General features: G+C 50.6%; 1 long non-coding RNA gene across 1 annotated transcript in view; it reads left to right on the plus strand.

Annotated features, from left to right (window-relative positions):
- LOC105466973 (uncharacterized) overlaps positions 1 to 23724 on the plus strand; it is a 45516-nt gene extending 21792 nt beyond the window's left edge. The window contains exons 3-4 of the long non-coding RNA XR_978561.3: positions 13636 to 13799; positions 19094 to 23724. This is a non-coding gene — a long non-coding RNA (uncharacterized lncRNA). The remainder of the gene's footprint in view (positions 1 to 13635; positions 13800 to 19093) is intronic.
- Positions 23725 to 23972: the final 248 nt, after the last annotated feature.

Consider the following 23972-nt stretch of genomic DNA (forward strand, 5'->3'; position numbering starts at 1 on the left):
GAGGCCCTTGTAGTTCTCTCCTTCTATGGAAATGAGACACAGTAAGTCCTCACTAGATGGGAACTATTATTAATACATATTTCTAAAAAATAATTAAGAAATTCCAAAACATTCAGTTCTCCAAGATGCTGTGAAGCTGGTATCATTCACCCATTATCACTTAGGCATTCATTCAACAAATATTTATTAAGCACTGACTTTGTGTCAGACCCTATGCTAGCCACTGGAGTACAATGATGAGCAAAACCAGACATGAACCCTGCCCTCATAGAGCTTAGAGTCTAGTAAGGGAGAGAGACATTGAATAGGCAAATATACAAACGAAATAACTTTTTTTTTTGGATTCTGTCGCCCAGGCTGGAGTGCAGTGGCGTGATCTCGGCTCACTGCAAACTCCGCCTTCCGGGTTCACGCCATTCTCCTGCCTCAGTCTCCCGAGTAGCTGGGACTACAGGCACCTGCCACCACACCCGGCTAATTTTTTGTATTTTCAGTAGAGACAGGGTTTCACTGTGTTAGCCAGGATGGTCTCAATCTCCTGACCTTGTGATCCGCCTGCCTCGGCCTCCCAAAGTGCTGGGATTACAGGCATGACCCACCACGCCCGGCCAAACACACGAAATAACTTTAAGGCCAGGCATGGTGGCTCATGCTTGGAATCCCAGCACTTTGGGAGGCTGAGGCAGGTGGATCACCTGAGGTCAGGAGTTTGAGACCAGCCTGGCCAACGTGGCAAAACCCCGTCTCTACTAAAAACACACAAAAAATTAGCTGGGCATGGTGGTGCCTGCCTGTAGTCCCAGATACTCGGGAGGCTGAGGCAGAAGAATCATTTGAACCTGGGAGGCAGAGGTTGCAGTGAACTGAGATCATGCCATTGCACTCCAGCCCGGACGACAGGGCAAGACTCTGTCTCAAAAAAAAAAAAAAAAAAAAAAAAAAAAAAAAAAAAAATAGTCTGGGTGCGGTGGCTCACACCTGTAATCCCAGCACTTTGGAAGTCCGAGGCGGGTGGATCACGAGGTCAGGAGATTGAGACCATCCTGGCTAACACGGTGAAACCCTGTCTCTACTAAAAATACAAAAAAATTAGCTGGGCGCAGTGGCGGGCGCCTGTAGTCCCAGCTACTTGGGAGGCTGAAGCAGGAGAATGGTGTGAACCTGGGAGGCGGAGCTTGCAGTGAGCCGAGATCGCGCCACTGCCCTCCAACCTGGGTGACAGAGCGAGACTCTGCCTCAAAATAATAATAATAATAATAATAATAATAATATAAAAAATTTTAAATGTGCTTTGTTCATTTCATCAGGTACTAAACAATATCTGGGAGAGCAAAACTGAGGGGACCAATCCTAGAGGGCTGGCCAGGGAAAATCTCCCTGTGGAAGTGCTAGTTAAGATAAGATCTAAAGGCCAGATGGGGGCCACCTGGTGGCTCATGACTGTAATCCCAGCACTTTGGAAGGCTGAGGCGGGTAGATCACCTGAGGTAAGGAGTTCGAGACCAGCCTGTTCCACATGGGGAAACCTCATCTCTACTAAAAACACAAAAATTAGCCAGGTGTGGTGTGGTGGTGGGCACCGGTAATCCCAGCTACTCGGGAGACTGAGTCAGAATTGCTTGAACCCGGGAGGCAGAGGTTGCAGTGAGCCGAGATTGAGCCACTACACTCCAGCCTGGGTGACAGAGCCAGACTCTGTCTCAAAACTAAACAAATAAATAAAAAATAAAGGTTGGATGGGAACCGTCCAGCCACAGATTGAAGAGGGAAGGCAGAGGGGACAGTGATGCAGAGACCGATGGGCAGGGTCAGCAGGGTGTGGGCCATGTAGGGTCTTGGAAGAAGGTAAAACAGTTTTTTTTTGGTTTTTTTTTTGTGGTTTTTTTTTTTTTTTTTTTACTCTTAAGTACAATGGGAAGTTACTGAAGGGGAATGATTTGAGTTTTTCATGATCCCCTTGGCTTTTGAATGAAGAATGTAATGGGGAGGGGGATGGGAGTAGAAGTCACAAGACCAGTGAGCAGGCTATTTCAGGAGCTAACAAAGTAGAGAGCCTCACATAATTTCTACCCTCCACTCACTCAGGGTCTGGAATACAGTGACTCTCAATGTTGGTTAAGTGTTAGAATCACTCAGTGAGTTTTAAGAATGCTGATGCCTAGGCTGCACCCAGACCACTCAAATCAGGATCTCTGAGGCTAGGATCCCGCATTGGTCCTTTCTGAAGCTTCCCAGACGATTCCAATATACTGTCCCAACACAATCTCTATCTCCAAGAAGAGGAGGAAAGGAATTCTTTGACTGAGCGCCTACTATGTGTCTGTGGCTATGCCAGTTTAATTTGCTTACATCAGTTCAGTGAATCCCCACCACAACTGTCAGAGATGGGCATTATTGTACCTACTTTATGGATGGGGATACTGAGACTCAAAGTATTTTGCTTCCCTTCCCCCTGCCCTTGAGGAAGTCACTTAAGCCTCTTTGAGACTTGGTTTCTTTGTGTAAATTGGAGATAATTTCTATTCCATAGAATTGTCAGGAGAATTAAACAAGGCAGGGCTGCCTACATCTGGAACATATTAAGAGTACGATAGATTGTAACTATTATTAGCAGAGCCCCAGGCCCCAGAGTTAGTAAGAGGCGGAGGCAGGCTATGAGCCACCATACTGCACTGTCCCCTATCGCACAGCCACCAACTCCACGGAAGGAGGCTGAATTCTGGCTTGTTCCTGTGGATTCCCAGTGAGTCCCAGCCCAGGCACAAGGATCAGAGCACCCTGACCATGCCTCCAAGTCAGCATCCACACTAGACACTCTGCCGCATGGTTGCAATTTTAGTAGTCCTTCCCTGCTTTTCTCTGAATTATGATTCCCTTTCACAAATAGGGGCAAGTGGCTTGCCCAAAGGCATAAAGTAAGTTAAAGACAGCTAGGGGTGAGGGCAGGTTTCCTGCCTAAGACATTTTCCTCTTCCACAAGGGAGTAGAGGGGAAGAAGAGGCTTGTCGCATTGGGGGAGCTATTATTAATATATCTTTTTAAAAATAAATAAGAAGTTCCAAAACATCCAGCCCTCTAAGATATTGTGGAGCTGATATCATTGATTCATTATCACTTATTCATTCATATCACTAGAGCTAGTGCTGGGGCACCAAGAAGGGTGGGTGGTCTGAGGGCAAAGGGCGGGGCCAAAGCACTTCCCAGCATTGGTGGTGCTTCCAGCAGACCCTGGCTAGACCCAGCACCATGAGAGCTCCCACTGCTATCCCTCTTCCCAGAGAGGACCCCCAGCTGGAGCTCAGATGTTTTTGTCTAGGTCTACTCTGCCCATGCTGGGGACCCTGTGGGTCCCCCAGCCATGTCAGTAGAACAGAGTGGCTATGAACACAGGCTCTGAAGTCAGGCAGACTTAAGCTTCAATCCCAGCCCTGCCTCTTTTGAGCTGCAATATCTGGTATAGGTCTCTTAACTTCTCTAAGTCTCGGTTTCCTCATCTGTAAAATGGAAATAAGTGAAAAATAATGTAGATCAATTTGGTTGATAAGGAAGGAGCTCCAATATATATTATTCTTTGAAAACAAAATGAAACCAAGATGCAGAACCGTTTTAATATAGTATGAAGCAAACCAAATGATTAAAAAAGGGATATCTCTCTATGTGGCGGGGGGGCTTGCATATCATAGACTACATCAGAAAGTCCACAAAACAACGGAACACTGCTTCTTTGCGGAGTAGGGCTGGAGTTGGAGTAGGAAGAAGAGTTACTCTTCATTGAGTGTAGCTGGTACTATTTGAGTTGTTTACTTTGTGGAGATTTTATTTTTTATTTATTTTTTATTTTTTGAGATGGAGTCTCGCTTTGTTGCCCGGGCTGGAGTGCAGTGGCACGATCTCGGCTCACTGCGAGCTCCGCCTCCCGGGTTCATGCCATTCTCCTGCCTCAGCCTCCTGAGTAGCTGGGACTACAGGCGCCTGCCACCACACCCGGCTAGTTTTTCTTTGTATTTTTATTAGAGACGGAGTTTCACCATGTTAGCCAGGATGGTCTCAATCTCCTGACCTCGTGATCCACCCACCTCGGCCTCCCAAAGTGCTGGGATTACAGGCGTGAGCCACCGCGCCCAGCCGGAGATTTTATTTTTTCAGCTAAACTGCTTTTTAAAAATTGGGTTAATAATACTTAGAGGGTTGACTTGAGAATTAAATGAATTAATGCATGTAAAGTGCTTAGTACAATGCCTAGCACAGAGCAAATATTCAATTCCACACCACAGATATTCATTGGGCATGTGATAGATTCAACTGGTCCTAATTCTTCACTGCTTCCACCACTTCCATGCCCTTGCCAGGGCATCAGCACTTTCTTTGGCCAAGGGGGAGCTGGCATAGTCGGGCATGCTCTTTTGAATTCATTCCTGTCTTTTGTAGAACATGCCTCAGGTAGCTGCTAGTTCAACAAGGATGAGAGATGGGGGGGCGGACCTGCACCAAATTCACAGGTTAGAACCAAGCCCATCTGAGCCAAGTTTAGATCAACCAAAACCCAGTCAACCTGCAGGAAACAATACTTATTGTTTGTTGTATGACCCTGACTTTCTGAGTGGTTTGTTATACAGCATTACTGCGGCAAAAGCTAATTAATATAGAGCACCTACTATATGCCAGGCCCTATGCTAAGTACGGGGGATACAGTGGTGAACAAAGCCAGATACAGTTCCTGCCCTCATGGAGTTGATTCTCTAATGATGAGAGGGCCATGAGAGCATTTCATGGCAGGGAGTGTTGATCTAGGTAGGGGGTCAAAAAAGCTTCCTGAGGAAGTGACACTCGAACTGAGGCCTGAAGGATGAGTACAAGTTAACTAGGTAAACTCTTCCAGACAGGAATAGAATGTTCAAGAGCCCTGAGGCTTGAAGGAAGCACGGCTCCTACCAGGGACTGACAGTGGCTGAATAAGAGGGGCAGGAGTGAGAGGAGGAGGTATAGGTTAGATGATTGGGGGTGGATGAAGATCAGGCAAGGATTTTTTATTTTTATTTATTTATTTATTTTTGAGATGGAGTCTCACTCTGTGGCCCAGGTTGGAGTGCAGTGGCATGATCTCGGCTCACTGCAACCTCTGCCTCCCAGGCTCAAGTGATTCTCCTACCTCAGCCTCCTGAGTAGCTGGGATTACAGGCTCGCCCCACCGTACCCAGCTAATTTTTGTATTTTTAGTAAAGATGGGGTTTCGCCATGTTGGCCAGGCTGGTCTCAAACTCCTGACCTTAGGTGATCCGACCACCTCGACCTCCCAAAGTGCTAGGATTACAGGTGTGAGCCACCGTTTCTGGCCGGATTTTTTTTTTTAAGTAACAGGAAACTACGGAAGGGTTTGAGAAAAGAGCTTGGTGGAAGGGAGAGGAAGACAAATTAATTTTGGAAGAGGTCCTTTGGACTGCGATTATAAACATACTGGCAGTTGTGTTGGTTGAGGCAGTAGTAGAACTATCACAACATCTGCGCCTGACTCTGTATCTCTGCCACATTGTGATCTTGCTTTTGTGTCCAAATCGAGAGGCTCCAGGCCTCTGGCCCTTTCCTCAGATTACTGGTGTTCTTGAAAATGTAGGGTCTGGCTGGGCACGGTGACTCACAACTGTAATCCCTGCACTTTGGGAGGCTGAGGTGGGGGATCACTTGAGGTGAGGACTTCAAGATCAGCCTGGCCAACATGGTGAAACCCCCGTCTCTACTAAAAATACAAATATTAGCTGAGTGTGGTGATGCACGCCTGTAATCCCAGCTACTTGGGAGGCTGATGCAGGAGAATTGCTTGAACCAGGAGATAGAGGTTGCAGAGACTGCAGTGAGCCGAGATCACACCACTGCACCCCAGCCTGGGTCACAGAATGAGACTCCATGTCAAAAAAGAAAGAGAGAGAGAGAGAGAGAGAGAGAGAAAGAGGGAAGGAGAGGGAAGGAGGGAAGGAGGGAAGGAGGGAAGGAGGGAAAGAAGGAAAGAAGGAAAGAAGGAGTACGGTCTTCTTCATCCATAACATGTATGTTTCTAAAACTCTTGCCCATCTTCTGGGCATCTTGGGTCTCTCTCAGTTGGGCTGGTGGTGCTGGCCTCTGGACTGGTAGAGGCTGAAGCCTGCCCCCAGAGCTCCTGCATCTGAGGCTGGGTGATGACTCCTCCCAGATGGGTGGGAGGGGCAGGAGGCACCAAAGGCCCTGCCATCTGCAAACCTCACATCAGTGCAAATCAATGCAAGATTAAAATTCATGATGGTTCCGGGGCACAACTGCAAACAATTTGTTCAGTAAACTTTGCTCTAATTGTCATTCGTAGGATTTCCTGTTAATCAGGACCCTTGGGCTCTTTGGGGCTGAGATGCTCTGTCTCCCCATGACAGGGCAGGGAGCATGTGTGGGTGGGTGTGAAAAGCAGCAGGAGGGAGGGTGTTCAAATGTGGGTGTCTGTAATTATATGCCTGGTATGTCTTGGTGTGTGGACACAAGTGACGGAGTGGGTGTCCATCTACAGCTTTGCCCAAGGGGTACCTCTGTGCCCCTCTGTGTGGATCTCTGTGTTGGGGGGTGTGGGGTGAGCTGGTCTGCTGGGGAGTGTGTCCAGGTGTGTGCCTAGTCGTTGGGGTAATGGCTATTAGTTGGGGTATGTGTCCAGGCATTGAGGATGTGCATATCAGAGTGTGTGTGCTGGGGCCTGTGTGTATTTGTGTGTTGGTGCCTGCACACAGTGTCCAGGTGTGGTCTTTTGGTCAATATCATGTAGGTAGAGTCTCAGTCTCAGTCTCAGTCTCAGTGTAGGGGCTGCTGGGCCCACAGCTCACTTTGATTTCTCTCTGGCTCCAAGAGAGATGGTTACTGGTGGCAATCGAGTTAGGACCTCAAAGGGTATCCTGCCCGTGAGCCCTTGGCTTATCCATGCTTGCTGTCACCAAAGCGGACTTGGGCTCCCAGTGGCAACGTTCCCCCAACCCCATGTCCACCACCCCTTTCACTAGGGCCCTGTTGTCCATCGCCCATCATAAACCCAAGACGCAAGCCCTAAAGGCTTTTGAGGGTTCTGCTGAAAATTTTCAATGACCTCAAATACAACCAGAACTCAGATGAAGAAATACAAGGCACAAATGCTTAATTAAATGCCTACAAAAACCTAACATTATGCCAACTGCAGAGGTGCTCACAGGGCTATATACAAGTCAGAGGTAACGTGGGACCTGGTTGTGTTTTATTGTGTGTGATGTTATGTAACGTGTAGTTTCCAGGAGTAAGGAGACGCCAGCAGGTCTAAAGGCAGCCAGCTCCCAACTCTCATTTTCACAGGGAGGAGTCCTCTGCCCTTGTGCAGTGATGGGGGTCACCTTGGCATGCCAAACAGAGACTGACATCCTGATACAGAGACTGGAAAAAGTTGTAGCCGTGTGTGTGTGTGTGTGTGTGTGTGTGTGTGTGTGTGTGTTTTCGGGCTTCTGAGTGCCAGGGCTGCCTGCAGCTCGCATCTCTGAAATTTCCAAAGAGTTTTATCCTCAGGCCGGGTGCGGTGGCTCACGCCTGTAATCCCAGCACTTTGAGAGGCTAAGGCGGGTGGATCATCTGAGGTCAGGAGTTTGAGACCAGCCTGGCCAACATGGCGAAACCCCACCTACCAAGAGTACAAAAATTAGCTGGGCATGGTGGCCGGAGCCTATAATCCCAGCTACTCAGGAGGCTGAGGCAGGAGAATCACTTGAACTCGGGAGGTGGAAGTTGCAGTGAGCTGAGATTGTGCCACTACACTCCAGCCTGAGCCACAAGAGTGAGACTGCAGCGCTTGTGTAATTGTGTGGAAGGGACTGCGTCTTATGCCCAGATGGTTATGATGCTTCTTTATGTGTGTGTGTGTGAGGGTGGGGGTGTCCAAGCAGATAACTTGCCTGGGGGTGAGGGCGTTTGGGGGGCGTGCAGGTGGCCCCAGCCCTAGTATCCCTCACAATCATTGCCTCAGCAGGAACAGCTCTTGCCTTGGGCCTACCCTCCCTGTTTCAAGCAGCTGCTGCTTTTCCCCAAATTAACCCCTCTGCTCCAGCTTCTCATTTTCCTGCTAGGGGGCCGTGGGCTGGCTGGGGAGGAGTCTCTAGGGGACAGTGCCCCCAGGAGGCAAGCTGATATTCCAAAGCCTTCTGCCCCTGCCCCTCATCCACAGGGGGTCCTCTTCTTTCTTGCCTGTGGCTGTGGAGAACAGAGATCCTGTGACTGCGGATCTGAGTGTGAGGCTGTGTGTGCACATGCATGAGGCTGGGGCTGGACTGTGAATGGTTCAGAAGCACTATGGCAGGGTCCTGGCTGCCTTCAAGGAGCAGGGTGCTCTCTTGGTTCCAGAAAAGGGTCCTGAGCCCCTTCTGGCAATCGGAAAGGGCAAAAAGAGCCTGAATTGCAGGTAACAGGAATGTGGCTAGGGAAGTTGTGGGCCCACCTTAGGCACCCAGGAGAGTCAGCCCAGGCAATAGGCATGCAGTACCCCTCCACCTGCCCACAGGGCCAAACCCAGGTGAGGGAGACTGAGAATGTCAGCAGAAGTTGCTGTGGAGAGCGGGAAGCTGGGAGTCAGATGAGAGAAGGGGGAAAGAAAGGAAGAGTTAATCCCAAAGGACCTTATCTGAATGCTCTGTCTGTCACCTCTCTGAGCCTGGGGAGGAAGGAATGGGCATAACAGAATCAAGGTGAGACCTAGGGAAGGTGCAGAGAAGGGACCCCAGGGCTGCAGAAGGTGGATGGACAGCTGTTGCCAAGCTGGGCATTTGGAGCTCTTATGGCTGCATGGAAGGACCCTAGGTCACAACAATGCCAGGTGGGGATAGGATATCACCCAGAGCACCTTGGCTCTGACTCCAAGACATTCGAATTCTGCCATGTGTTGCCGGTACACGATTATGAGCAAGACCCGGGCCAGCCTTCATGGAATAAACAGGCTGCTGGAAGAGGCAGGGAAGTCACCAGCCTGGGATGGGAGAAGCTCAGGGCTGTGGTCACCCAGAGATAGCACATGACCCAGCCTAGGGGTCAGAAAAATTTCTTGGAGGAAGTGACATCTCAGCCTAGGCCTGAATGATTATAGTGACAGCACGAGTTATCATTTGTGATATCACCCAGGCTGTCACCCAGGCTGGAATGCGGTGGCATGATCTCGACTCACTACAACCTCTACCTCCCGGGTTTAAGCGATTCTTCTGCCTCAGCCTCCTGAGCAGCTGGGAGTACAGGTGCATGTCACCACACCCGGCTAATTTTTGTATTTTTAGTAGAGACAGAGTTTCCCCATGTTGGCCAGGTTGGTCTCGAACTCCTGAACTCAGGTGATCCACCCACCTTGGCCCCCCAAAGTGCTGGGATTACAGGTGTGAGCCACCGCGCCTGGCCTATTTTTTATTTATTTTATTTTTTTTGAGATAAAGTCTCCCTCTGTCACCCAGACTGGAGTGCAGTGGTGCCATCTCCACTCACTGCAACCTCCACCTTCTGCGTTTAAGTGATTCTGCTGCCTCAGCCTCCTGAATAGCTGGGATTACAGGTGTCTTGCCACCATGCCCATTTTTTTTTTTTTTTTTTTTTTGTATATTTAGTAGAGACGGGGTTTCACCATGTTGGCCAGGCTGATCTCGAACTCCTGACCTCAGATAATCTACCCGCCTCGGCCTCCCAAAGTGTTGGGATTAGAGGTGTGAGCCACTGCACCCGGCTCTGAGTCTGAAGTCCTAACTTCAGCAGCAGCAGTAGCAGCACAGGCTTCTGGGAACCCCTGCTGAATCCAGGCGGCTGGCCTGGCAGCCTGGACCAGGCCCCAGTGAGCGAGATATAGAGGAGATTGGGAGGAGCAGGTGAGTCCTCAGCCCCATGTTTGCAGAGACTGACATCCACCTGGCCCTGTTTTCATTTGCTTTTTGGTGGAGAAGGGAAAAGGCCCAAGTTTTATGACACTAGCTTGTGATTCTATTTTCTGTTTAAATTCTGGGTGAGGGAAAAATAAGAGACATCAGAGAAACCTTCAGAATCTCATTTCGAGAGTCTGAGCTGCAGATAAATGAGCCTCCTGCAGAAACGCTACATCAAAGCGAATTTTCTCAGCTGTATTTTCTTTCTTTTAATAGGGCCATTTACTACATTAATATTCCAGGAAGTCATTTTAATTTCATGTTTATCATCCATTGGGAAAGTTAAACAGGATCAATATGTAACCAGTGGCGCATTGGGGGATCTTGGGGGAAAAGGGGAATGTTCGCAGGCTTTGGTGATTCCACATCTGGGAGTCCTTAGGAGGGGAAGGGTGGGGAGGGGAGGAGGTTGGGGAATGGAAGGAGGGATGGGAGGCAGAGGGGGAGGGGAGGGGGAGCACAGGGGAGTTGTAAGGTGGTAATTGTCTGAACCATGCACTGGAACAGTTATTGAGCATCTACTAGTGTGAGGCATTGCTCATGCCGTAGGTTTTTAAATTCTCACAACGACTCATGAAATAGGTATTCTTATTCCCATCCTTACACATGGGGAAACTGAGGCTCAAGAAGTTTGTCACATGCCCAAGATCTTAGAGAACTCTGATTCATTCCTTCAATAAATATATGTTAAGTACCTGCTATGTGCCAGATATTTACCTAGCAGCTGGAGGCTTTAGGTCAATGAAAGTTAATTTACCAAAAGCCTAAGGATCCATGTCAGATTCACTGAATGTCTCTTTTGGTGAATTGTCTGCTTCTAGCGATGGGTGGGCCCCGCTTTTATGGAGGTTATAGTCACATGGGGAGACAGGCTTTCATCAAATAATCACACAAGGAAAGAGACACGCAACCCTGTGGTAGAGGCTCAGGGCTTGAGAGCCTGGAATCAGGGGCTTCCTCCAGAATAGCAGGTCAGAGAAGGGTTCCCAGGTGTGGTGATGCTCCCACTGAGATCTGAGGGCAGCATGGTGGGCAGCTGGTTAAGACGGAAGAGCAGAGCCAGTTCCAGGGAGCAAGAAAAGGGGTACTGCAGTCAGGAGGAGCAAGGGACTTCGAGGAGCTGCTGAGGTGGACGGCAGACTGCGATGGGACCTTCTGAGCCAGGGTAAGGACTGGGGGAGCCCCAGAAGGCCATGAGGCAGATTTATACCCTGAGTCAAGTTGTTTGACCATGGTCCTCTGCCCCGGGCTCTGTAAGGCAAATGCCTGTACAATGGAAAGAGAGAGGGATGAAAGCAGTGGGTCTCCAAAAGAGCCCTGAGAGAGAAGGCTGGAATTTTATTTATTTATTTATTTTTTTGAGACGGAGCCTGGCTCTGTCACCAGGCTGGAATGCAGTGGCTCGACCTCAGCTACTGCAACCTCCACCTCCCAGGTTCAAGCGATTCTCCTGCCTCAGCCTCCTGAGTAGCTGGGACTACAGGTGTGCACCACCACACCCGGCTAATTTTTGCATTTTTAGTAAAGATGGGGTTTCACCACGTTGGCCAGGATGGTCTCGATCTCTTGACCTCGTGATCTGCCCGTCTTGGCCTTCCAAAGTGCTGGGATTACAGGCGTGAGCCACCGCACCCGGCCAGAGCCGGATTTTAAAAGGAAGGGATGGGTCTTCAGGAACTGAGGGTGGAGAGGGTAAAATCCTCAGAATTATCCGCGGTGATTCCTTCTTTCTCCCATTCCTCACTTTTGATGATCAGCTCATCCTGGGGGCTTTCCCTTTCGCAATACATCCAGAATCAGACCTCTCAGCATCGCCTCCGTCACTACCTCCCTGAACTAAGCTGCCACCTACTCTCACCTGGGTTTTTGTAATAGCTTCCTAACTCTCCTCTCTGCTTCTGCCTTTGGCCCCCTATAGTCTAGTCTCAATACCACCGTCCCAGCAATACCTTTAAAACATCAATCAGATCATGCCTAAAACCCTCTGACAGATTCTTGTCTCATTCAGATAAAAGCTAAAAGTCCTTACAAAGACCAACAAGACCCTACACGAGCTGCACTTCCTCCAGGATTTGTGACTCTGATTCCTACTATGCTACCTTTGCTAACACAGCTACTCTGGCCTCCTTGCTGTTCCTGTAACACGACAGGTGCAGTCCCACCTCAGAGCCTTTGCACTGCCGTTTCCTCTTCCTGAGCAGCGCTGTTCCCCCAAATATTTGCTCGCTCCTTTGCTTCCTTCAAGACACTTTCTTGGTGAGACCAACTCAGACCGCCCTGTTTGAACTGCAACCCTCCCCATCAGCGCTCCAACCCCTCCTCTGTTGCCTCGTTTTGTTCTATTGTATTTACCATCTCTAATATAGGTTATAATGTACTTATTTGTCTTGTTTATGGTCTGTCTCCCACTAATTGTAAGTTCCACAAGGGCAGGGGTTTTTGTCCATTTTGTTCACTGTTCTATTCCCAGTGCCTAGAACAGCACCTCTGTGTCATAGGTGCTCAACCAGCCAGATAAGAAGGGACACTTCCCATTTTGGGAGGCAGAGAGCAAGGCTTCAAAGGGAATGCTATTTCTGCACTAAGTTGTTTTAAATTTATTTTTATTTCACTGGCTGCTAACAACAGCTCTTCATGTTGACAACGATTGCTGGCCCTATGTTATAGATGACGCAGTTGAGGCTCAGGGAGGTAGTGAAGAAAGTGGGAGAGGCTGGGCCTAGTGGCTCATGCCTGTAATCCCAGCACTTTGGGAGGCTGAGGTGGGAGGATCGCTTGAGGCCAGGAGTTTGAGGTCACCCTGGGCAACATGGCAAGACCCTGACTTATTAAAAATAAAAAAAATTAGCCAGGTATGGTAGCACACACCCCTAGTTCCCTGCTACTCTGGAAGATGAGTGGGAAGATTGCTTGAGCCCAGGAGTTTGAGGCTGCAGTGAGCCACAATCACATCACTGCATTCCAGCCCGGGTGACAGAGCAAGAGAAATCCTGTCTTAAAAAAAAAAGAAAAGGAGGTAGGAGACCTGGAGCATCTTTCAAATCTCAAAGGATAGGTGCTGGTGCAGGCTGCCTGGGCTGAAAGTCTGGCACCTGCACTTTCCAGCTGCGGGAGCTTGGACAAGCTTCAGTCCTCTCCGTGCCTCAGTGTTGTCATCTGCAGAATGGGAACGATCATACTACCTATCTGCAAGCATTGTTGGGAGGATTAAATGAGATCATACATGCACATTCGTTTGCTCTGGCTACATGGAAGGTGCTCGGTAATGTCAGCTATTATTATTGGAGCTGCACTCTGCTGTCTGAGTCAAGCCTCTGGGCTACTCCCTACCCAGCCAGGGGTCTCCATCCCATTTCCACAGGGGACTTCAGGTCAGCCCGGGGCTCTGCCTTCACATGGTGGTGGTCAGACTTGTCCAGTTCCATTTGTTTAGGAGGAATTTAATTTCTCCCTAAGCCGAGAGTCTTCTGCCCCCTCCTGCCCTCTCTCTTGCTCTCATCAGCTGCAAAATGAGCTCTGGGAGCTTTCCCCCTGGTCCAGAAACCCAAGGTGAAGAATTTCATTAACAATCAAGAGGACATAATCAACATTCTAATAATTCCAGATCCACACTCCCCTTTTGCAGCCCCTCCAAAATGCCCCCATCCCCCCACTCCACCCTGTTCCTGGCTCTCCCAGACACACTCACCTTGACAAAGAAATCTCATTTCCTCTCCAGCAAAATTTGCTTTGCTATTAAATTCAGCACCTTACCTCCTGCCCTGATGATGATGAGGCGACATACTCCAGACTTCTCAGAATCCTGCTTCTGAAAGAGACACTAGTGAGAACAAGGACGTCATGAGGGACTTGCTTCTCTTACACCTCCTGGAAGGTTCCAAGGTAGGGTCATACACTTTTCCCCTAGGTCCTCAGGAACCTCACACCAGATGGCCAGAGAAGCAGAACGTCTCCTGGTGTGAGGGGAAGATGGGGTGCTCCAGTGATTTCTTCTCCAGGCCCACTGAGGATCTAGAGGTGATACATGACCTTTTCAGTGGGCTGCATTTTACCCACCTTAAAGCCCCTACCCCAGCCTTTAGGAAGATCTAGCCTAGACTTCCTTCTGGCTGTATAACCTTGGGTAAATTAATCCTTCTGAGTCTCAGTTTCCCTATCTATAAAATGGGAATGATAGCAATCATGCCTCTCTCTCAAGGTTGCTGAGGGAAGAAATGAGTTCATGCTTAGAAGAGTGGCTGGTGTGGACTTGACACACAATCAATAATAGCTGCCACTATTATCATAAATGCAGTAGTGTCTTTGGCACTTGAAGTCTGCAGCATGGCACTGCCACCCCGCCTCTCTCCTGCCTCATCCCTTCCTTCATACACTTGGAATACATGATTGAGTTTTTATTGATAGAGTGGTGTGGGGGCTGAATATGTTCAACAGGCATTTACAGTACAGTGTGGAGAGTGCTATGGCAGGCTAAGTGCTGGGTGCCAATGACAACCCATACCCATAAAGCGGGTGCCTCAGTGGTGGTCAGAGGCTTTCAACAGGAGCTGACTTCTGAACTGAGACCTGAGGAACACAGAGAGATTTGCCTGGAGAGAATGAGTGACGGAGACTCTGAGAGTGGAGACCATCAGCGCCCAGGCCTGGAGGGGACAGCAGGCAGGGACCTGAGGAACTTGTGCAATGGGGATGGCAGTCAGGAGCTGAGGCCAGAGCGGAGGAGTTTGGCTTTCATCCTGAGGGCAGTGTGGAGCCACTGTAGGACACTGAGGAGAGCAGTGACATGGGTGTTCTTACAGAAACATATCCCCAAGGGCCGGGCGCGGTGGCTCAAGCCTGTAATCCCAGCACTTTGGGAGGCCGAGATGGGCGGATCACGAGGTCAGGAGATCGAGACCATCCTGGCTAACACCGTGAAACCCCGTCTCTACTAAAAATACAAAAAACTAGCCGGGCGAGGTGGCGGGCGCCTGTAGTCCCAGCTACTCCGGAGGCTGAGGCAGGAGAATGGCCTAAACCCGGGAGGCGGAGCTTGCAGTGAGCTGAGATCCGGCCACTGCACTCCAGCCTGGGCTACAGAGCAAGACTCCGTCTCAAAAAAAAAAAAAAAAAAAAAAAAGAAACATATCCCTGGTTTCAGTGCGGGGACTGGAAGGGAGAGGGGTGAGGGTGGAGAGTGAGGAGCTCGATGGGCCTGGGCTGTGGAGGCAGAGCAAAATGGACATGTGCCTTCCAGGAGTGATCCTGGCCAAGGCTGGAATTCTGATGATTGCTGGCTGAAGAGTCTGGCCTGAGCACTCCACCCCTGGAGGGTGCCTGGAAGAGGCACAGGGGTTGAGGGAAGGTTTGCACATCTGGGCCCTGGGGCGGAGGCGTCTTGTGGCCCAGGTCCCTGTCTGGGAAGGGGCTTGAGGGAGCCTTGGGGAGCAGGAGGCAGGGTAAAGAGAAGGTGCCCAGGAATCCCCTGCAACTCCGGCTTGGCCCAGCTGAGCTCTCTATGCAGCTGGAGCCACAAGGATTCCAGGCTCAAGGGAGGCTGCAGCAGCATGTTTAATTCTCTAATCTCTGAATCCTCCTGAAATCCCTTTCAGCCTTGCACAGCCCTCTGGTGCACCTCCTGATGGTGGCTGGTGGGTACCTCCTTGTGCTTCTTGCATGCACACCACACCCTCTAACCCATACATCTATACGCAGATGCACACACAGCATGTTTCAGGCTCTGATGAGCCCTGGTAGAAGGGAGGCAGGGAGTTAGAGAGCAGCACCTAGGAGAAAAAGGAGGAGGTGAGAGAAGTAGGAGAGAGAAGGAGGGGAAGGAGGATCTTGGAGGCTCTCTGGTGGTGATAAGGTGGTGAAACTCCCAGCTCCAGTTTCCGTGGCTCAGGATGGGATTAACCCCTTAGGGGAGAGGGGAGAAGGGAAAGGTGTCACTGCGCCAAGTGACAGGGAGTGTGCTCTCCCTAGTGGAGTTTCAGTTGGGTATCAAACCTCCAGACCCCTTCTCTTCTAGCTCCCTTGGGGCAGATGGCCCTGTGTCGCCTCCCCAAAGCCACCTCCGCCCTTTCCCCTCCAGCGGACCTGCAGCAGGTCATGTGGTGTGCACGCACATGTGTATGAGAGTGCCTGTGTGTGTAAGCTTTAGGAGAGGGAAGTGTGGGGGTGTAGAGGGAAAGGAGAGGAAGCAAAGCCTGGCCACCTCTTCTAACACAGACAGACAGGAGGGAGTATTCCCACACTTGGGGGAGGTAAGACAGATGGTTGGTAGCCTCCCTGAAGGTCTCTCTCCCTCTCCTCTCTGGGCCCCAATCCTCCCTCCAAACAGCAGTCCTATCACCCTCCTACCTAAGATCTTTCTATAGTTCTTCAATGCCCTCAGAATAAAGTCCAAACTCTCAAGCCAGCCTCTGTCCACCCTCCAGCCTCTGCTCTTGACACCAAAGCCTCCAGGCTTCTTCTCAGTCCTGTTCCCTCTGCTTAGAACATTCTTCATGTCCAGCTCCATACCTTATCCTTGTTTATATGGCTAATTTTTCCTCATCCTTTCAGTCTCAGAAACTAGGAAGCTTTCTCAGACTATACCTCCAAGCTAGATAACGTTTCTCCTTTGGGTAGGTACCCCAGGGCCACTGTGGGCACCCCCAACCACTCCCGCCATTGCCTGTGCTTCTTCCATTCTAGGCCTGATCACTCTGTGTTGTAACTGTGAGGGCAGGAACTTGCTTGCTAGAATCCTCAATGCCTGGCGTGGTGCCTAGGACTCATTAGATATTGGTGGAAGGAAATCCCAGGAATTACCAAATGGTAATCTTTCTTTTCTGCTAGTAGAAGCATAGAGAAAACTGAAACGATTCCCAATCACCCTCACTTTTTTTTTTTAAGAGAAAGTCTTACTATGTTGCCCAGGCTTGCCTTGAACTCCTAGACTCAAGCGATCCTCCTGCCTCTGCCTCCCAAATAGCTAGGACTACAGGCATGTGCCCCGATACCTGGAAGAGTCCTCTATTTTTAAGGCCCAGACAGTGGAAGAGACTTGGCCAAGGTCATACAGAGGGAGTATCTGAGCCAGGAAAAGAACCAGGAGTCCTAACTCCCAGACCCTTGTCCTCCCATGGTGGAGGGGAGGCAGCTGGCAGGAGGTGTAGAGGGGTTGCAGTGGGGAGAGGTTCAGTGTGAGGATCCTGCAGCAGCAGGACCTGTGATGTGTGTGCAGACATGCGTGATTCATGGCTGGGCACCCTCCTCAGGCCCATGTTCTTGGCTGGCCCACAGGGAAGAGGCCCAGCTCCCTGGAGGAGCCCACCTAGGACTGGATGGTGGGGGTGTTGGGGAGCAGAGCTGGCCAGGCCCTGGGATTGGGGGTTATTGACGTCATCTCAAACCCCTGTGGAAGCTGACAGTGAAGACCCAGGGGGGAAGGCAGGCACTGGGGATGCAATCACAGGCTAATAGCCTCCCAGCCTGAGATGCAATTAGGGGGAGGTTCCCAGTGGGCCTGGAGGCAGTGGGAAGGGCAATTCCTTGTTTAGAGGTGAGAGTGGGGCCTACATCTGCAATCCTGCACTCAGGTTCAGCGGGGCCAGATGGGAGCATGGGTGGGGTAAGGAGACCTCCCAAAAGAAGGTACGGTTGCAGACATGGGTGAGGCAGAAGGGTACTTGGAGGTAAAGCACCATCATGGAAGATTAATAATTGGGAAAGCTACTTTCCCTAGACTCCAGATATAATAGTGAAAGAGCCAAGCTAAGTTATTTTAGGTCCTTAGCCTTTCTGCCTGGTGATTTCCCTCCCTGTAAGATGGGAACAATAATAATAGTATCTATCTTAGAGAGCGATTGTGGAGGTTAAATGAGAAAAAAGCATATAGAGCGCTTAGCTCAGAACCTGGCCCTCACCAAGTGCTCAATGATCATGATGATGGTGATGCTTTAGGGAGGTGGTATCACATACTGGGCACTAACAGGAACCTTGGAATCATGCAATCTGTGTTCAAATCTCAGCTTTTCCACTTACCAGCTCAATGACTTTAGGCAGAAGACTGAGCCTTGGGTTTGTCATCGGTAGATAGAACCAGTAACAGTATTTACCCCAGCCAGAGGTGAGAGGAAGTGTGATAGGGGATGTAAGCTACCTGGAACTCAGGTTCTCCCTAAATGGTAGCTGCCTCAGCAGCCATGCCACTTCTCAGGTCTCAGATCACAAGCCTGGTCCAAGATCTTCTGTCCCCGAGACCACAAGGCAGCCCTCTCTGACCCCTACATCTGACCTTGGGTCCAGCAAGGGCCATACCACTCCAATCTATACAAGATAAAGGTCTGGAGAGCTGACTTTCAGCTGGAGCCTTGAGAGAGACCAACAGGTACACATGACTGTGGTTGGAGGGCAAGTTTTGTTTAGAGATTAACTAGATACGCTGCCTGCTGCAGCTCTGAAAGCCAAAACCTGCTGGACAAGTTCAGTATTCCCAGAACTGCAGCCCCAGGCCCAGGTCATCAGCTTGGAAGGGAATGGAATGAGTAGGGAGGGTTGATGGTAATTTGAACTGGCCTTTATCTATAGTGTCTTTATCTAGCACTTTATCTACATTGTCCAGTATGATCCTCATAACAACCCCATGAAGGAGGGTACAGGAATCATCTATATTTTACAGATGAGGAAACTGAAGCCAGAGAGGTGAACGCCTGGTCAGAGGCTGCCTAACTAGTCGGTGGCTCAAACTCAGGATTGTCCCAGACCCTGGGCTCTGCAGTTAGCACAGCAGTTTCTGAGCTTGAGGGATGCTCAGAATGGGGGAAGCTATATTGAGCGGGATCCCCCCACGCCCAATTCTGGAGGTCTAGAGGAATATGCAAATTGGACCTGGTTTTATTAGCAGCCCCCCTCCCTGACTCCCCATTTAGATGCTGGTGATCCAAGGACTGCACTTGGAGAACTCTGCCCTAGGACCACTGGGGAAAGGCCCAGGCTGGTATCCAGCCTGCAAGGTCATTGACTGGGCCAGGAGTATGGGTGCAGCAAGGGCAGGAGATGGCCCCGCCCCTGCATTCCAGAGTCCAAGGTCTCTCCCCATCTGCCTGCCCACCTGGAATTAGTCCAGGTGCTTTGAGATAAAGAGGAAATCCAGTCCCAACCCTGCCGAGGTGGCTGCTTTGGGGTAAATATAAACCTGGACTTCCTAGGCCCTGGATCTCAGCAAGCTGAGCCCAAGGTGTCCCCTCGTTGGTTGGTGGAGAAGATGGAAATCAAATCAGTGGCACCCAACTCCCTGGAAGAGGTGCTGACCTAGTTGCCCTCCCTCCAGCTCCAACACAGGCTTTGGAAGAGGAAGCCACACTCCATCCCCAGGGCCCAGCTCAGTCAGCTGGGTCCAGCAGCAAGAGCATGTGTTGTCTTGGGCCTGGGTTCAAATCCCAGCCCTGTTACTTACTGGCCGTGTGGCCTGAATCCCAGTTTCCTTGTGTGTAAAACGGGGATAGTGGACTCTACCTCTGCAAAGATTAATAAAGAACATTTGCAAGGAAAGCACAAGCATTCTGCAAATGTTTGTTTTCTTTCCTCTCTGGCAACCGAAATCCACCATTAGCAGCACAGACATCCCCAGACTCCTCTTTAAAATGCACAGAGCCGGGAAGAGAGGGACAGTTATTAAGTCCACCTGAGATGAAGCACGTGCAATGCTCTGACTTTCACAGCTGTAGGATGGAAATGATTATGTTGTTCCAGTTATTGAGTTACTGACACCTGAGAAAAGCAGGGCTGGCAGGGCCTTAGAAAGCAGATTCTGGTCTCACTCCCTTATTTTAAAAAGGGGAAAAGCAGAGAGGAGGAGCTGCTAGCTCAAGGTCACCCAGAGTCAGGGACTGGAAGAGTCAGGCTCAAATCCAGTTTGCCTGTGATTGTGCTTATGCTAGGATAGACAGGTCCTGGGAATCAGGCCCAGGCTACTATGGGATGGGAGGGGCCCTAACAAGGTAGCCCTGCTGCTGCTGTCCACTTCCCTAGCCCCTGGAACAATGCCTGGCACATAGTAGGTATTTATTGAATGAGGGCACCCAGTAGGCATTTACTGAATGAATGAATGAATGAATGAATGAATGTGGTGGCAGGAAGACAAAGGCACCCTCCCAGGACAGGAAGATGTCTCTGTGAGACTGTGGTCACCTTGATAAGGGGCCCTCAGGGCCTTCCCAGGGCTGAGCCCACATGTCCATCTCGTCTCCTCCAGATGGCAGCTATGGGGGCAGAGGAAGGAATATTCTGAGAGGAGAGGAAGCTGCAGCCAGGGGGATGGAGGTTAGACAGCAGGCGAGTCATGGGAAGGAGCACAGAACGGAGGCTGGGGATGGCTTCTGCCATCAGAGCTCTGTGAGGGAGGAGTGGGGCTCTGTGTGTGTCTGAGGGAAGGCAGGGGAGCTCTGTGAAGCTATGGGGTGCCTAGGGGAGCCTTGAATCACACTTGCTAAGAGCCTGAGACACCTGGGGGGCTCCACGGGCAAAGGCCACCTCCACTCCTCAGAGGCAGATCCAGCTCAGCTCTGGCTGCTGAGAATCCTGTCGCCATGGAGATGGGGAGCTGGCTCCTCTGACAGCATTGGCGGCACTGGGCGTGGCCTGCCCTCAGCATGATTTGCAGGTGGGGGTGGGCAAGTTGGGGCAGCAAAGGGATTCTGTAGGACCTGGTCAGGTGCAACGTTGACTGATGCATGCAGTGTGGCTGCTGCTGGCTTTAGAGTCCACTGACCTGGGCCTGAGTCCCAGTTCCTAACTGGCGGCCCTGAACAAGGGCCATGGCATCTCTGAGCCTCAGTCCCAGCATCTGTAAAATGGGGTTGGCAGTATTGTTCACAGGGTAGTTGTGACATTCACTTGAGCCTGCCTATGGGGAGCACAGTGCTGGGGCCCAGCGAAGACTCAGTAAGTGGTGACAGTTACTTCTTAATTGGTGATAGGATTGGGGCCCTGCAGAAGCCTGCCCCAAGGCAGCAGCCCCCTGCCCTCAGCCTGCTCCCTGGGACTCCCAGGTGAGACTGGAGAGAGGCCTGACTCCTCCTCCACAGACAAAGGCGATCAGGAGTCAGGAGTTATGTCATCCTTTGAACATGGGCCTGGAGGCTCTGCTGCAGGCGCATCTGAAAAATAAATAATAACAACGTGAATAATTCACAGAATCTGTGTGAATAATTCACCATGGCCTCCCAAACACCAGCCGATTAGTCACCGCAGACCCAGGCTCCGGTCTTGTCTGCCTCAGGCTGCCCCACTGGCCCTAGGGAGTGTGGCCTGGCCACAGGGGCAGGAGGTGGAGGGCATATGGGGACACTGGAGGAGCCCTCTGGAGGCTACAGGGTCCTGAAGGGCAGCCAGGAGGTAGGGCTGATGGTCTCTCTGGGTTTTGCAGAGACCCACAGGCTGGGGAAGCCAAAGGGGACTGGCCTAGCGTCCCCAAGGGAGTGGGACCCTACACTGCCCATATCAAGCCACTTTCCTCTCTGGGCTGCATTTTGGAGACTTGGACTTACTATACTTTAGTAGCCAGTAACCAGCCCTGGCTGGGCAACTCCAATGCAGCCCCATCTCTCCAGGGACCCAGCTGCACCTCTTAGCCCTGAAATAGATCCTGAGAAGCCCACACAGCCCTGTCATGTTTCTCTTGGGAGTTAGGACAAGGTAGGGGTGAAATGCCTCAGCTCAGGACTCAGACATCTGTTGAACCCTCAGTTGCCCATTGTATGGCCTGGCCAAATGACTCAAATGTTCCAGGTCTCCATTTCCTCATCTGTAAAATGGGGATTAAAAAACACCCACGTCATAATGTTATTATTGTTCTGCAGATGAAATGATGTAATGACCATAAATTGCTTTGTGCAATGCCTGGCACATAGTAAGTGCTAAAAAACAGTGGCTGTTATAGATAGATATTTGTTATCTTTCCAAAGATAGCATATTGGGGATTCAGGATAAGAAGAGGGATGCACAGACATTGCAGATGTTCATATAAAACATGATCTGCAGGCCCAAGAGATGGGTATAGACTGCCAGGCTGTTTGTTAGAGTGTAGGGGACTCCAAGATCCTGTCAGTATACACTCCACTGAAAACACTGAGTCTCCTGTTTGTGTTCTCCTGAGCACTTGCCACGTTTGTTAATTGTTTTCTTATTTACTTTTTTATGATCTGCCTTCCCCACTAGACCCTGTCCACCAGGACAGGGACCTCATCTGTCTTGTTCTCCATTGTATCCCTAGTCCCTAGACTATAACCTCACACATAGTAGATGCTCAGTAAATATTTGTCAACTGAGTAAATGGATTCATCAGGAGGCATGAGATCGTGAAGGGCTGCAGGAACAGAGTCTTCATCACGGGTAGGGCACGAGGGGCTCTCAGACAGTTGCTGGGTGTGCAGCTCAGGGAGGGGAAGGTGGTTCTAGGGCTGGCCCCTGGCAGACTGGCTCTTGGTGATGCTGCAGGGCTGTGATGATGCCCATCTGCCCCTTTCTTCTCACTTCCCAGGTAAGCTCTCTCAAAACCAACAGTATAAGGGAAGCTTAATGGTGGCACAGGCTCGCATCTTCCCCAGTAATGATTTAATCGCTTGTTTAGAATTTCCTGTGGCATTAATGATTATCCCCCAGAACAGGAGGAATATTTGGCTGTGTTCTCATGGTGAGCGAGCTGCCTGTTAGCAGGGAGCTGAGCCTGTTCTTCTGTATTCTTCCTCTCTCACCTGCCTGCCACTCACTTGCTGGGTGATGGAGATGGATGAGCTCATGTGTGCAAAGGGGCTGGGAGGACACCTGGAGGCTGCAGGGAGTTAGGGGGTGGGGGACCGAGAAAGAGAGGCAGAGACCGTGGAGAAGTAGCAAGAATCAGAGACCGAGAGAGAAAATGAGATTGCGAGTTTGTGTTCTTAGGTCGAGTAATCCCCAAACTGAGCTCACAGCTTCAGTTCTTCCTAGTAGCTTCACTCCTCGTTTTGCAAAACCTGTGCATGAACGTGTACTCTTGTGTGTATGCACATGTGGGCATCTCTAGAGCAGTGGTTCTCAGAGTGTGGTACTCGGGCCAGCAGCATCAGCAGCACTTGATGTGTTTGAAATGCACACTTTCGGGCCCCTCCCCAAACCTACTGAATCAGAAACCCAAGAAGTGGGGCTTAGCACTCAAATAGGATTTCTAGGTGATTCTGGTGCACCCAAATTAGAGAAGCCCTGTTCTGATGTATACAGTGTGTAGAGATGTGTGAGGTGGATGTGTGTGCCATGTGAACATGGCCACGTGGACATACATGCGGGTGTCTGAGCATTTGGAAACTACAGCAGCAAAAACCCAGGCAGAAATCTAGGCCCCCACCAGAGAGCCCAGGGTGCCTGTTATTTGGAAGAAGGGGCTCAGGTCCAGCTAGCAACTCCCCCATCATAGCCACCTACCCCTTGATGGCCACAAGACTCCCGTACCTGGGATAAAGTTGGCCTGTCAGCAGGATCTGCGGTGAGCTGCTAGTCGCATCCCTGACACTCCAGCGTGGCTGAAATAGGGACCGCATCCTGGCCCCAGTACTCTAGGGACTTACAGTCCTAGGGACCCATCCCACTCCTCCTTGCTGCTCTTGGGCTTGAAGAAGTGAGTTTTTGGGGATTAACTAATTTAAGGAGGATTATGCAGGGCTAGGGGGAATGAATTATCAGCGAAGAGAACCGCAGCACCCACCTGCTGGAGCAGCCAGCAATGCAGCATCACTGAGGCCTGTGGATGATATTTCAGGAGGAGGTGGGTAGGGTGAGAGAGACCCCTGAGGCTCTGAGGGTAGCTCCTGGGTGTGAACGTGCTGTGTGAGGGAGGGGAGGGGAGGGGAGGAGTCTGGGGAAGGAGGGGGCAGGTAGAGGACGAGGACAAATAAATTGGTTAGGTAGAGGGGGAGGCCACAGGAGGGTGGATAGACTGATAGAAGGAAGGAAGAGAGGGAGAAGGGAGGGGTGGGGGAAGAGAGCACAGAGGGAGAAGCTCTGGATGGAGAGGGGAAGATAAGGAGAAGTGGGGAGGCCAGGACAGCCGAATAA

The sequence above is a fragment of the Macaca nemestrina genome, chromosome 6 (assembly GCF_043159975.1).
Source record: "Macaca nemestrina isolate mMacNem1 chromosome 6, mMacNem.hap1, whole genome shotgun sequence".
Taxonomy (NCBI): Eukaryota; Metazoa; Chordata; class Mammalia; order Primates; family Cercopithecidae; genus Macaca; species Macaca nemestrina.